Here is a 15,727-nt window from a genome sequence, read left to right as displayed (position 1 = left end):
TGGCGGCATTTCGTCGCGATTTGTAATTGTAATGGATTTTTTTTTTCGTAACGTTACGTTTTGTAAAACTTGTTCTTTTTTTCGAATGAAAAAATATTATTGACTTGAGTCATAGGTATGTTAATAGTGCGTTAAAGTTGGAGCAAAGTCCTCTGATATTGTTTAAATGCCAATATTGTCTATTTCCTATATTTTATATAGTTTAAGGAATTTTTTATATATTTTTCATTTCTTTTTGTTTATTATGTTTTTATTGCCTTTAGGGTATTGGATTAGTCGTTTTTTATTCAACATAATGAATTTTTTGTATAAATTTTCTTGTCATTGGGCGTCAATTGAAATGTAATTTAATGAAAGAAAAATGTCAACAATTTTTGTAGGATTTTGTAAGAATTTTTACACTGAAAAGAATTTTTAAATGATGAAACAAATAGTGTCGCACTATTTTGTCCGATTTCATAGTTTACTATAGTTTAAATTATCATTCTCCATATAAAATCTTCTTATTACCACCTTAAAATTTCTCTCAGTGCCTTGCGAGTTATATTTTACAATGGCAAAAAAGCAAAAAAAAAAAAAAGACACAAATCAACAAATAATACTATTGACTATTGATTGATTGTTATGATAAATTCATATGATTACATTTATTAAATCGATTGTTTTAAAGAGGGCGCGTCCTATTTGTTTAAAATAATTTACTTAATTCTGTGTAGATTTTTTTTTCTTTCGCATTGTCGATTTATTTCATTTCAACAATTGCAATTTGATTTGTTATGATGTTTATAATTAAAATGGCGCCACAAAACATAAATAAATGCATACATTTTTGTGTTCTGTAAAACATATAAAATTTATTCATAATTTAGTTGTGGAGATATTTACAGATTATTTACAATTTAAATATGAGTGGTGAGTTGATAAATTAAGGAAGGCTGCGAAATAATATACTTAAAGGAGTGCAATCGTTAGACAGTACTATAATTCAGGGTGTAGAATAAACTAAGACTAAAGACCAGACTATAGACAATACTATAATCCAGACTATTGACAATACTATTATCCAGGCTATAGAGAAGACTATAGTCCAGACTATAGACCGGACTGTAGTCCAGAATATAGACAAGACTATAGTCCAGACTATAGGCAAGACTATAGTTCCGACTATAGGCAATACTATAGCCCATGCAATAGACAAAACTATAGCCCAGACTATTGACAAGACTAAAGTCCAGACTATAGCCAAGACAATAGTCCAGACTATACACAATACTGCAAAAAAGACTATTGACAAGACAATAGTCCAGACTATAGACAAGACTATAGTTCAGACTATAGACAAGAGCATAGTCCAGACTATAGACAAGACTATAGTCCAGACTATAGACAAGACTATTGACAATGCAATAGTCCAGACTATAGACAATACTGCAGAAAAGACTATTGAAAATACTATAGTTCACTCTATAGATAAGACTATAGTCCAGACTATAGACCGGACTATTAACAATACGATAGTCCAGACTATAGACAATACTGCAGAAAAGACCATTGACAATACTATAGTCCAGACTATAGACAAGACTATAGTCCAGACTATAGACAAGACTATAGACAAGACTATAGTCCAGACTATAGACTATAGACTAGACTATAGACTAGACTATAGACTAGACTATAGACTAGACTATAGACAAGACTATAGACTAGACTATAGACTAGACTATAGACTAGACTATAGACTAGGCTATAGACTAGACTATAGACTAGACTATAGACTAGACTATAGACTAGACTATAGACTAGACTATAGACTAGACTATAGACTAGACTATAGACTAGACTATAGACTAGACTATAGACTAGACTATAGACTAGACTATAGACTACTATAGACTAGACTATAGACTAGACTATAGACTAGACTATGGACTAGACTATAGACTAGACTATAGACTAGACTATAGCCTAGACTATAGACTAGACTATAGACTAGACTATAGACTAGACTATAGCCTAGACTATAGACTAGACTATAGACTAGACTATAGACTAGACTATAGACTAGACTATAGACTAGACTATAGACTAGACTATAGACTAGACTATAGACTAGACTATAGACTAGACTATAGACTAGACTATAGACTAGACTATAGACTAGACTATAGACTAGACTATAGACTAGACTATAGACTAGACTATAGACTAGACTATAGACTAGACTATAGACTAGACTATAGACTAGACTATAGACTAGACTATAGACTAGACTATAGACTAGACTATAGACTAGACTATAGACTAGACTATAGACTAGACTATAGACTAGACTATAGACTAGACTATAGACTAGACTATAGACTAGACTATAGACTAGACTATAGACTAGACTATAGACTAGACTATAGACTAGACTATAGACTAGACTATAGACTAGACTATAGACTAGACTATAGACTAGACTATAGACTAGACTATAGACTAGACTATAGACTAGACTATAGACTAGACTATAGACTAGACTATAGACTAGACTATAGACTAGACTATAGACTAGACTATAGACTAGACTATAGACTAGACTATAGACTAGACTATAGACTAGACTATAGACTAGACTATAGACTAGACTATAGACTAGACTATAGACTAGACTAGACTAGACTATAGACTAGACTATAGACTAGACTATAGACTAGACTATAGACTAGACTATAGACTAGACTATAGACTAGACTATAGACTAGACTATGGACTAGACTATAGACTAGACTATAGACTAGACCAGACTTTAGACTAGATATTAGACTATAGACTAGACTACAGACCAGGTTATAGACTAGACTATAGACCAGACTTTAGACTAGATATTAGAATATAGAGTAGACTATAGACTGGACTAAGTATTGGACTAAGGACTGGACTATGGACTGGATTACAGACTAGACTATAGATTTGACTATAGACTAGACGTTAGATTATACTATAGACTAGACTTTAGACTAAACTTGACACTAGACTATAGTCCTGACTATAGACAAGATTACAGAAAAGACTATTGACAAGACTATAGTCTAGAATATAGTCAAGGCTGTAATCCAAACTATAAACACGACTATTGTCCGGACTAGAGCCCAGACTTTAGACAAGAGTACAGTCCTGACTCTTGACAATACTGTAGTCTAGTCTACAGAAAACTATAATTCAGACTAAAGACTAGAGTATAGATAAGACTACAGTCAGACTAGAAACTAAACTGTAGTCCAGTCTCTGAACTAGACCAGTGTCTAAATAGATCTCTTTGATATTAATGATCAATAAACTTTAAGTTACTGACTTAAGCTTAAACCTTTTAGTGTCGTTTTAAAAAAGATTTGTTTATTACCCCTTTAGGGACAAAAATATTGACATTGAGCATCCAGTACTTATAGAATTTTAAAAGAAAACACGAAGCAAACTGAATACAACAGACAATTTCTAATAAAAACCGCAGCATAATAGATTTTATTCAATTTTTTTTTTTTTTTGAAATGTAGATATTTCACGTATTGTTAATTTTTAAATTATTTAAATTCCTTGTTATTTGTGATATAAGGAATTAAATTACCATATCAAAATCTCTTCATAATAATCTTGAACAGTGATCGGCATTAATAGGCAACAGTTAACGAGAGCATTATAGCCATTTGCACGATTGTCAATTAAATTGAGAAAAACAAGCAGATGAGAATAAAAATACTTTTAACAAAAGTATAACGTCATATTATCAAATATCAATCTATACTCTTTGTGTCCACCACTGATCTTATTCGTTACTTTTTATCTTAAGACTCAATGTTATTTTTGTTCTCACTTTCAGCTGCAATGCAACAAATACTCCAAAAACACTTGAAAATTCTTTTGGTTTTTTGATTTTTTTTTCTTAATTTGTTGCATGTTGAAGCAGCAAACAGCATGTAATCTCTCAATTTGAGATCTTAAGATCTTCACATATTGTTGTACTAAGAGAGAAGTCTAAAGTGTCATAAAGATTAAATTTCCCATAATTTTTTAAAGGTTTCTTTTGCGGTTTGAAATTTGAATTTTTTTATTTCGATTATTATTTTTGTTTTGTTTACAAAAAGGTGTTGATTGATAAGTTCATTTGGGGTTTTTAAGTAGATTTTTTGTTTTTGTTAATTTATACCTCCATTTCCAATAAATTCTATAAAAAAAACTTTCTTGGGTGTCATTTTCGTTTGAATTTTAATATTTTTGAAAAATTTCGTTGAATATTTATGTAGTGTTTTTTTCTGAGACTTTTTCTAATCAAAATTTCAAGTGGTTTTATTGTCCGTCTTCATTTTTCGTTAAATGCTTCAATTACATTATATATTTTTCTCTATAAAAACCACTTTATTTTTAGAAGCTGTTTTTTTTTTTCTGAACAAATAATAAAAAAAGAACTTTTATTTTAAAATTCAATTAGCAACATTTTATGATATAAAAGCACAGACTTTTAAGCGTACCACTCATAATGGGGTACAGTGGTTTAGGAAAGGGTAAAAATGGGTTGTCAAATTTGTGATAAATTAAAATATGGTAATGAAATTTTATATAAATAGACTATAGACTAGACTATAGACCAGACTATAGACTAGACTACATACTAAACTATATAGAAATTTTATATAAATAGATTATAGACTAGACTATAGACAATAGTCTAGTCTATAGTCTAGTCTATAGTCTAGTCTATAGTCTAGTCTATAGTCTAGTCTATAGTCTAGTCTATAGTCTAGTCTATAGTCTAGTCTATAGTCTAGTCAATAGTCTAGTCTATAGTCTAGTCTATAGTCTAGTCTATAGTCTAGTCTATAGTCTAGTATAGTCTATAGTCTAGTCTAGTCTAGTCTAGTCTAGTCTAGTCTATAGTCTAGTCTATAGTCTAGTCTAGTCTATAGTCTAGTCTAGTCTATAGTCTAGTCTATAGTCTAGTCAATAGTCTAGTCTATAGTCTAGTCTATAGTCTAGTCTATAGTCTAGTCTATAGTCTAGTCTATAGTCTAGTCTATAGTCTAGTCTATAGTCTAGTCTATAGTCTAGTCTATAGTCTAGTCTATAGTCTAGTCTATAGTCTAGTCAATAGTCTAGTCTATAGTCTAGTCTATAGTCTAGTCTATAGTCTAGTCTATAGTCTAGTCTATAGTCTAGTATAGTCTATAGTCTAGTCTATAGTCTATAGTCTAGTCTAGTCTATAGTCTAGTCTAGTCTATAGTCTAGTCTAGTCTATAGTCTAGTCTAGTCTATAGTCTAGTCTAGTCTAGTCTAGTCTAGTCTAGTCTAGTCTAGTCTATAGTCTAGTCTATAGTCTAGTCTAGTCTATAGTCTAGTCTATATGATATAAAAGCACAGACTTTTAAGCGTACCACTCATAATGGGGTACAGTGGTTTAGGAAAGGGTAAAATGGGTTTGTCAAATTTGTGATAAATTAAAATATGGTAATGAAATTTTATATAAATAGACTATAGACTAGACTATAGACCAGACTATAGACTAGACTACATACTAAACTATATAGAAATTTTATATAAATAGATTATAGACTAGACTATAGACAATAGTCTAGTCTATAGTCTAGTCTATAGTCTAGTCTATAGTCTAGTCTATAGTCTAGTCTATAGTCTAGTCTATAGTCTAGTCTATAGTCTAGTCAATAGTCCTAGTCTATAGTCTAGTCTATAGTCTAGTCTATAGTCTAGTCTATAGTCTAGTATAGTCTATAGTCTAGTCTAGTCTAGTCTATAGTCTAGTCTATAGTCTAGTCTAGTCTATAGTCTAGTCTAGTCTATAGTCTAGTCTAGTCTATAGTCTAGTCATAGTCTAGTCTAGTCTACTATAGTCTAGTCTATAGTCTAGTCTATAGTCTAGTCTATAGTCTAGTCTATAGTCTAGTCTATAGTCTAGTCTATAGTCTAGTCTATAGTCTAGTCTATAGTCTAGTCTATAGTCTAGTCTATAGTCTAGTCAATAGTCTAGTCTATAGTCTAGGTCTATAGTCTAGTCTATAGTCTAGTCTATAGTCTAGTCTATAGTCTAGTATAGTCTATAGTCTAGTCTATAGTCTATAGTCTAGTCTAGTCTATAGTCTAGTCTAGTCTATAGTCTAGTCTAGTCTATAGTCTAGTCTAGTCTATAGTCTAGTCTAGTCTAGTCTAGTCTAGTCTAGTCTAGTCTATAGTCTAGTCTATAGTCTAGTCTAGTCTATAGTCTAGTCTATAGTCTAGTCTAGTCTAGTCTATAGTCTAGTCTAGTCTATAGTCTAGTCTAGTCTATAGTCTAGTCTAGTCTAGTCTAGTCTATAGTCTAGCCTAGTCGAGTCTATAGTCTAGTCTAGTCTAGTCTAGTATAGTCTATAGTCTAGTCTAGTCTATAGTCTAGTTTATAGTCTAGTCTATAGTCTAGTCTAGTCTAGTCTATAGTCTAGTCTAGTCTATAGTCTAGTCTAGTCTATAGTCTAGTCTATAGTCTAGTCTATAGTCCTAGTCTATAGTCTAGTCTATAGTCTAGTCTATAGTCTAGTCTAGTCTATAGTCTAGTCTAGTCTATAGTCTAGTCTAGTCTATAGTCTAGTCTAGTCTATAGTCTAGTCTAGTCTATAGTCTAGTCTACAATCTTAGTCTAGTCTAGTCTATAGTCTAGTCTAGTCTAGTCTATAGTCTAGTCTAGTCTATAGTCTAGTCTAGTCTATAGTCTAGTCTATAGTCTAGTCTATAGTCTAGTCTATAGTCTAGTCTATAGTCTAAGTCTATAGTCTAGTCTATAGTCTAGTCTATAGTCTAGTCTATAGTCTAGTCTATAGTCTAGTCTATAGTCTAGTCTATAGTCTAGTCTATAGTCTAGTCTATAGTCTAGTCTATAGTCTAGTCTATAGACTAGACTATAGACTAGTCTATAGTCTAGTCTATAGTCTAGTCTATAGTCTTGTCTATAGTCTAGTCTATAGTCTAGTCTATAGTCTAGTCTATAGTCTAGTCTATAGTCTAGTCTATAGTCTGGTCTATAGTCTAGTCTATAGTCTAGTCTATAGTCTAGTCTATAGTCTAGTCTATAGTCTAGTCTATAGTCTCGTCTATAGTCTAGTCTATAGTCTAGTCTATAGTCTAGTCTAGTCTATAGTCTAGTCTAGTCTATAGTCTAGTCTAGTCTATAGTCTAGTCTATAGTCTAGTCATAGTCTAGTCTAGTCTATAGTCTAGTCTATAGTCTAGTCTATAGTCTAGTCTATAGTCTAGTCTATAGTCTAGTCTATAGTCTAGTCTATAGTCTAGTCTATAGTCTAGTCTATAGTCTAGTCTATAGTCTAGTCTATAGTCTAGTCTATAGTCTAGTCTATAGTCTAGTCTATAGTCTAGTCTATAGTCTAGTCTATAGTCTAGTCTATAGTCTAGTCTATAGTCTAGTCTATAGTCTAGTCTATAGTCTAGTCTATAGTCTAGTCTATAGTCTAGTCTATAGTCTAGTCTATAGTCTAGTCTATAGTCTAGTCTATAGTCTAGTCTATAGTCTAGTCTATAGTCTAGTCTATAGTCTAGTCTATAGTCTAGTCTATAGTCTAGTCTATAGTCTAGTCTATAGTCTAGTCTATAGTCTAGTCTATAGTCTAGTCTATAGTCTAGTCTATAGTCTAGTCTATAGTCTAGTCTATAGTCTAGTCTATAGTCTAGTCTATAGTCTAGTCTATAGTCTAGTCTATAGTCTAGTCTATAGTCTAGTCTATAGTCTAGTCTATAGTCTAGTCTATAGTCTAGTCTATAGTCTAGTCTATAGTCTAGTCTATGGTCTAGTCTATAGTCTAGTCTATAGTCTAGTCTATAGTCTAGTCTATAGTCTAGTCTATAGTCTAGTCTATAGTCTAGTAGTCTAGTCTATAGTCTAGTCTATAGTCTAGTCTATAGTCTATAGTCTAGTCTATAGTCTAGTTCGATAGTCTAGTCTATAGTCTAGTCTATAGGTCTAGTCTATAGTCTAGTCTATAGTCTAGTCTATAGTCTTAGTTCTATAGTTCTAGTCTATAGGTCTAGTCTATAGTCTAGTCATAGTCATAGGTCTATAGTCTAGTCTACTAGTCTAGTCTATAGTCTAGTCTAATAGTCTAGTCTATAGTCTAGTCTTATAGTCTAGTCTATCGTTCTAGTCTATAGTCTGTCTATAGTCTAGTTATCGTCTAGTCATAGTTCAGTCTATAGTCTAGTCAGTCTATAGTTCTAGTCTATAGTCTAGTCTATCGTCTTAGTCCTATAGTCTAGTCTAGTCTAGTCTATAGTCTAGTCTTAAGTCTAGTCTAGAGTCTAGGTCTATAGTCTCGTCTATAGTCTAGTCTATAGTCTAGGTCTATAGTCTGTCTATAGTCTAAGTCTATAGTCTAGTTTCTATAGTTAGTCTATAGTCTAGTCTATATCTAGTCTATAGTTCTATCTATCGTCTAGTCTATAGTCTAGTCTAAGTCTAGTCTATAGTCTAGTCTATAGTCTAGTCTATAGTCTAGTCTATAGTCTAGTCTATAGTCTAGTATAGTCTAGTCTATAGTCTAGTCTATAGTCTAGTCTATAGTCTAGTCTATAGTCTAGTCTATAGTCTAGTCTATAGTCTAGTCTATAGTCTAGTCTATAGTCTAGTCTATAGTCTAGTCTATAGTCTAGTCTATATAGTCTATAGTCTAGTCTATAGTCTAGTCTATAGTCTAGTCTATAGTCTAGTCTAGTCTATAGTCTAGTCTATAGTCTAGTCTATAGTCTAGTCTATAGTCTAGTCTATCGTCTAGTCTATCGTCTAGTCTATAGTATAGTCTATAGTCTAGTCTATAGTCTAGTCTATAGTCTAGTCTATAGTCTAGAGTCTAGTCTATAGTCTATAGTCTAGTCTATAGTCTAGTCTATAGTCTAGTCTATGGTCTAGTCTATAGTCTAGTCTATAGTCTAGTCTATAGTCTAGTCTATAGTCTAGTCTATAGTCTAGTCTATAGTCTAGTCTATAGTCTAGTCTATAGTCTAGTCTATAGTCTAGTCTATAGTCTAGTCTATAGTCTAGTCTATAGTCTAGTCTATAGTCTAGTCTATAGTCTAGTCTATAGTCTAGTCTATAGTCTAGTCTATAGTCTAGTCTATAGTCTAGTCTATAGTCTAGTCTATAGTCTAGTCTATAGTCTAGTCTATAGTCTAGTCTATAGTCTAGTCTATAGTCTAGTCTATAGTCTAGTCTATAGTCTAGTCTATAGTCTAGTCTATAGTCTAGTCTATAGTCTAGTCTATAGTCTAGTCTATAGTCTAGTCTATAGTCTAGTCTATAGTCTAGTTTGTAGTCTAGGCTATAGTCTAGTCTTTAGTCTAGTCTATAGTCTAGTCTATAGTCTATAGTCTAGTCTATTGTCTAGTCTATAGTCTAGTCTATGGTCTAGTCTATAGTCTAGTCTATAGTCTAGTCTATAGTCTAGTCTATAGTCTAGTCTATAGACTAGTCTATAGTCTAGTCTATAGTCTAGTCTATAGTCTATAGTCTAGTCTATAGTCTAGTCTATAGTCTAGTCTATAGTCTAGTCTATAGTCTAGTCTATAGTCTAGTCTATAGTCAGTCTATAGTCTAGTCTATAGTCTAGTCTATAGTCTAGTCTATAGTCTAGTCTATAGTCTAGTCTATAGTCTAGTCTATAGTCTAGTTTGTAGTCTAGGCTATAGTCTAGTCTTTAGTCTAGTCTATAGTCTAGTCTATAGTCTAGTCTATAGTCTAGTCCAACGGTTCCCAAAAGGGGGTCCGCGGACCCCTAGTGGTCCGTAGCAAAATCCTAAGGGGTCCGCGAAGACGAACGAAAAAAATCATGAATAATAAATATTCTCTATATGTTAGAAAATATTAAAAATATCTCCAAATTTTTCATAAATACTAAAATACACAATTTTTATTCAATAATCCCAGATTTGTTGGTGACTTTTTGAATTTTATTGTTTCGGTCGTTTATCAGGATGAAGCTAGGCCCTACAAATTTATTGTTTCACTTTTATAAAGTAAAGTATTACGTGATTTGTAATTTTTATAAATGTATATGTATCGAAATAAATGTTTTTATATCAGACGGATAATGATTTGCCTTAGAATTAAATACTGATACTGGTATCCCGGAATATGAAGTTAGGTCACATTTCATAATATTTTTTTAAATTGTAAGCAAAAGTGTTAATCTAGTTAATTTTAAATATAAATATTCCAATTCCGACGTGATACACAGATTTTAACTTCATTTTGTTGTCCAATATTATTAAATCAACATCAGAAAATTCATAGCGTTTTGCGTAAATAGTCAAAACCACGCAGTAAAATAATTCGTAGGTATTTTAAAATTCAAATTTAAGATCCAAATTCACAGTACATTCGCAAAGAGTTCAGGTTATATTTTATGTGGGTAACGCATTACGCAACAACATCGAAGCAGTCTAACTTTCACATATTTTCCCGAAAACTTAGCTTACATACTCAGCTCACTCCTATGCAACCGCAAAAAAATTTAGAAACATGACTCTTTAAGCACATGTCGACAATACTTGATAAAGAAACCTTTTCGCTACCTTGACGAGAAATGAACATGAAAGCTCTCACGATCATAAAATTAAACATCATGTTAGAAGTCATTCTATATTTAAAACCATGCAATTGAAAACATGTCTGAAATGCTAAATATTCTCAATGTACGGGAATATTTTATAGGGTTTATGGACCAGGACTAAGACTAAGACAATTTTCGGATGAACAATTATTTATAACAATAAGATATCAAAATATGTATCGGGGTCCGTGAAATTAAATCAATTCCTCAAGGGGTCCGCGAAGTAAAAAACGGTGGGAACCGCTGGTCTAGTCTATAGTCTAGTCTATAGTCTAGTCTATAGTGTAGTCTATAGTCTAGTCTATAGTCTAGTTTGTAGTCTAGGCTATAGTCTAGTCTTTAGTCTAGTTTATAGTCAAGGCTATAGTCTAGTCTTTAGTCTAGTCTATAGTCTAGTTTATAGTCTAGTTTATAGTCTAGGATATAGTCTAGTCTATAGTCTAGTCTATAGTTTAGTCTATAGTTTAAGCCTATAGCCTAATCTAGTCTATAGTCTAGTCAATAGTCTAGTCCATAGTCTAGTCTATAGTCTAGTCCATAGTATAGTCTTTAGGCTAGTCTATAGTCTAGTCTATAGTTTAGTCTATAATCTATAATCTAGTGTAGTCTATAGTATAGTATATAGTATAGTCTATAGTATAGTCCATAGTATAGTCTATAGTATAGTCTATAGTATAGTCTATAGTATAGTCTATAGTATAGTCTATAGTCTAGTCTTTAGTCTAGTCTATAGTCTAGTCTATAGTTTAGTCTATAGTCTAGTCTATAGTCTAATCTATAATCTATTCTAGCCTATAGTCTAGTCTATAGTCCAATCTATAGTCTAGTCAATAGTCTAGTCTATTGTCTAGTCTATAGTCTGGTCTATAGTCTAGTCTATAGTCTAGTCTATATTCTAGTCTATAGTTTAGTCTATAGTGTAGTCTAAAGTCTAGCCTATAGTCTAGTCTATAGTCTAGTCTATAGTCTTGTCTATAGGCTAGTCTGTAGGCTAGTCTATAGTCTAGTCTATATCCTAGTCTATAGGCTAGTCTACAGTCCAGTTCTATAGTTTAGTCTGGACTATAGTCTTGTCTAGTGTCTGGACTATAACCAGGTTTATATTCTGCAATATAGTCTTGTAAATAGTCAACTTTATAGTCTGTTCACAATTTCATCCTTTCCAAACCACTGTGTCAATTGTTTGTCATTAAACTCTAAATAATAACTTGTAGTATTTCTAAAGAAAAATATATTAAAAAAAAGTTTTCTATTATTGTTCTTTTTTTGCATTATAATCATAAAATTTATTTTTACGCAATCTAATTGCTCTTTAGTAAAAAAAAAACCAGAAATAACCATAAAAAAGAATAATTTTTATTATCATAAACAATTTAAAAGAATACTTTTAGCAGAAACGGTCATAGTGGCGCTTCTTTAAGTAATTATTATGTTTATTATTAAAATATTTTATATTTTTATATTTTTAAACAAAATATTTTAAGAACTTGTTGAATGGCGTTACTTGTTGCTCTTTATTAATGTTACGCTTGTTTGTCTCTGTTTTTTTTTTTTCTATTTCGTTTTGTTCTTGTTAATTTCTACAAATTATGCTGACTAGTGAGAGTTAATGTCAAAATACATACATACACTCACACACAAACATTCATTCGCGTTCACTCATTTACAGGTTTTAATTACCTTGTCACCCACAAAACAAACAAAATGAAAACAATAATAATAATAATAATAAGAATAATAAAAATATTAAAACAAAACAAATATAACACCGTTTATTACAACAAATACAAGAGGACATACCTATTTACAGTTGTTTTGTTATTGTTATTGTCTGTTTATCTGTTAATGAATGATGAATGAAACGTTCAGATATAAAGTGAAATGGAATGAAATAATGCGATATGATATGAACTTTTGTTATTGTAATTACAGCAACAACAACAATTGTAAATAGAGAGTAAACTTTTTTTAGCATTCAATTATGTTAACAGTACTTGGTATTTGTTTTTCTTTTATAATATTATTCTAGTTTTTGTTATTGTTTAAAATGTGTTGCAATATTTGTTTTTTGCTTTTGTTTTGAGGGGCCATTTTTTTCGTATGACAAGAGACTTTTTAGACTGTCAATATAAGTTTGTTTTTATAGATTGTTTTTTTCGATATTTTTATGCAGTTTGATAGACATTTTTAATAAATTAATAAACTTAATCAATAAATGAAATAAATACCTGTTAATGAAACCAGTCAAGCTATTTATTCTTAATTATCATTATGCATTAAGTTTCATTTTGGGTTGGTTTGGTTTGTTTATATTTCGGCAGCAATATCGAAACACACAACAGTAGAGGATAGCTGAAAAGAGATTAAACGAAAGAGAGAGAAAGATAGATTTTATGATTAAAAGTGCTAAATGTGTTAATTATGTTAAATCTATATTAAATGTCTTATATTTAATGCGCTTTTAAAAATGTTTTATTTTTGGAATTTAATAGCAAAAAATTATAATTTAAAATTGATTAATTTAAAAAGAGTTGTATAATCGGTTAAGACGAAAAAAGAGAAACCCTACCCAATATATAAAAACAATAATTTAAACAATTAAGACATTTATTAAAATAAAAAATTTTCCGATTTTTTTTTGCAAAAATAGAAAATTAGACTGCAGATTCAACTACAGAATACATAATATACTGGACTGTACACTAGAGTGAAGACTAGAATATGGACCAGACTATATATAGACTATAGACTAGACTATAAACTAGACTGGACTGAAGACTACAATACAGATAAGGCTATAGACTAGACTGTAATCTTGACTATAGAGTAGACTATAGATTAAACTATGGACTATACTATAGACTAGATAGTCTGTTATAACAGACTATAGACTAGACTATAAACTAGACTATATCCTAGACCATAGACTAGACTATAGAGTAGAGTATAGGCTACACTATAGACTAGACTATAGACTAGACTATAGACTAGACTGTAGACTGGACTATAGACTAGACTATAGATCAGACTATAGACTAGACTATAGACTATACTATAGACTAGACTATAGCCTAGACTATGGACTGGACTATAGACTAGACTATAGACTAGACTATAGACTAGACTATAGACTAGACTATAGACTAGACTATAGACTAGACTATAGACTAGACTATAGACTAGACTATAGACTAGACTATAGACTAGACTATAGACTAGACTATAGACTAGACTATAGACTAGACTATAGACTAGACTATAGACTAGACTATAGACTAGACTATAGACTAGACTATAGACTAGACTATAGACTAGACTATAGACTAGACTATAGATTAGACTATAGACTAGACTATAGACTAGACTATAGATTAGACTATAGACTAGACTATAGACTAGACTATAGACTAGACTATAGACTAGACTAAAGACTAGACTAATAGACTGACTAGACTATAGACTAGACTATAGACTAGACTATAGACTAGACTATAGACTAGACTATAGACTATAGACTAGACTATAGACTAGACTATAGACTAGACTATAGACTAGACTATAGACTAGACTATAGACTAGACTATAGACTAGACTATAGACTAGACTATAGACTAGACTATAGACTAGACTATAGACTAGACTATAGACTAGACTATAGACTAGACTATAGACTAGACTATAGACTAGACTATAGACTAGACTATAGACTAGACTATAGACTAGACTATAGACTAGACTATAGACTGGACTATAGACTAGACTATAGACTAGACTATAGACTAGACTATAGACTAGACTATAGACTAGACTATAGATTAGACTATAGACTAGACTATAGACTACACTATAGACTAAACTATAGACTAGACTATAGACTACACTATAGACTAAACTATAGACTAGACTATAGACTATAGATTAGACTATGTATGGACAAAACTATAGAAGAGAGCAAACGCATTGCTGAACTAATTATGCCTCCTTTAAATAAACAAAAGGTTTTTAATGTCAAAATTATCACTGATAACAGGTTGATTTTGGTTGTTAATTGAAAAGCTTTAATAATATAAATACAAATGACTAAAAATAAACCTTAAAACATTTATATATAGATCAAAAGTTAACAGAATTTCGCTCTAACGATAATAAATTGTGTCAAAATTTATTGTGGGTGCAACAGCTAAGTGCACAGACAAACTGATAAAAAAAAGCAAAATACGAGGGTTGTTATTATTTTTAAAAGAATATATTACTAAAAGATTTTTAAATGACAAATTTTTCAAAATTGTTTGTCTATGGTTCGAAGGAGCATATGTAGAAATATGACCATATTCGTCTAAGTGTAACAATATTTAAATTGTTTTTTTTTTTAAATTCTTGAATATTTTTCTGTTTTTTTTTTTTTTTAACAATTCCCCAATTAATTCTACTCATATACCATTTAGTAAAACATATTCTAATCACATCAAATATTTATGATGAAAGAATAAAAAAAAAAGTTCATTTAAAAAACGAAACGAAAAAATACTTTATTAGTTTATTAAAATGAAATTAACATATCAACAAGGTTGCCAGAATTAATACATCACAAAACTTGTTTAAAAAAAAACATACAACAAAATAAAGACAAAAACAATAAAAAAAAATATAAAAACAGAATTTCATAAATTTACCAAATGGGTGGTCCGGTCTCATTCGAAATCAAACATTTTTTGTTGAAACAAAACAACGAAATACCTTCACACGTTTAACAATCAAATGAAATCATTCAACAATTCTTTACACTTTATAAAGAAAATGTCTATTATATAAAATTTAGATTTTTTAAATTTTAATTTATGTCTGTATTTAAATTTGTTACTAATTTACACACACGAAATTATTAAAATGTATTTTGTTTTATTACTCGTGTACCCCAGCAGCAGTCCAGTCCAGTCCGGCCCAGTCTAGTCCAGTAGTCATGCTAGTACATGGATTTGTGTTTGAGGTAAAAGAGAACGAACTCTTTTAATTAATTACTATTGTGAAATAATAAATTAATTAGAAAATTTATAATTTATGAATGACGGCATAAATTAACAAAGAAC

General features: G+C 30.8%; 1 protein-coding gene and 1 long non-coding RNA gene across 6 annotated transcripts in view; one reads left to right on the top strand and one right to left on the bottom strand.

The window, feature by feature from the left end:
- LOC119607226 overlaps positions 1–15,727 on the top strand; it is a 55,055-nt gene that overhangs the window by 7,554 nt on the left and 31,774 nt on the right. The gene's annotated exons all lie outside the window — the stretch shown is intronic.
- LOC119607225 (DALR anticodon-binding domain-containing protein 3) overlaps positions 12,875–15,727 on the bottom strand; it is a 135,470-nt gene continuing 132,617 nt past the window's right edge. Inside the window, exon 5 of the mRNA XM_037961059.1 lies at positions 12,875–12,992. The gene's annotated coding sequence lies outside the window, so the exon portion shown is untranslated. The remainder of the gene's footprint in view (positions 12,993–15,727) is intronic.

This window comes from Lucilia sericata, unplaced genomic scaffold, assembly GCF_015586225.1.
Source record: "Lucilia sericata isolate MDLA Ls3-8-SP2 unplaced genomic scaffold, ASM1558622v1 Contig000678F_arrow, whole genome shotgun sequence".
Taxonomy (NCBI): domain Eukaryota; kingdom Metazoa; phylum Arthropoda; class Insecta; order Diptera; family Calliphoridae; genus Lucilia; species Lucilia sericata.
Note: the sequence above shows the minus strand (reverse complement) of the source record. Positions and strands in the feature narration are given on the sequence as shown.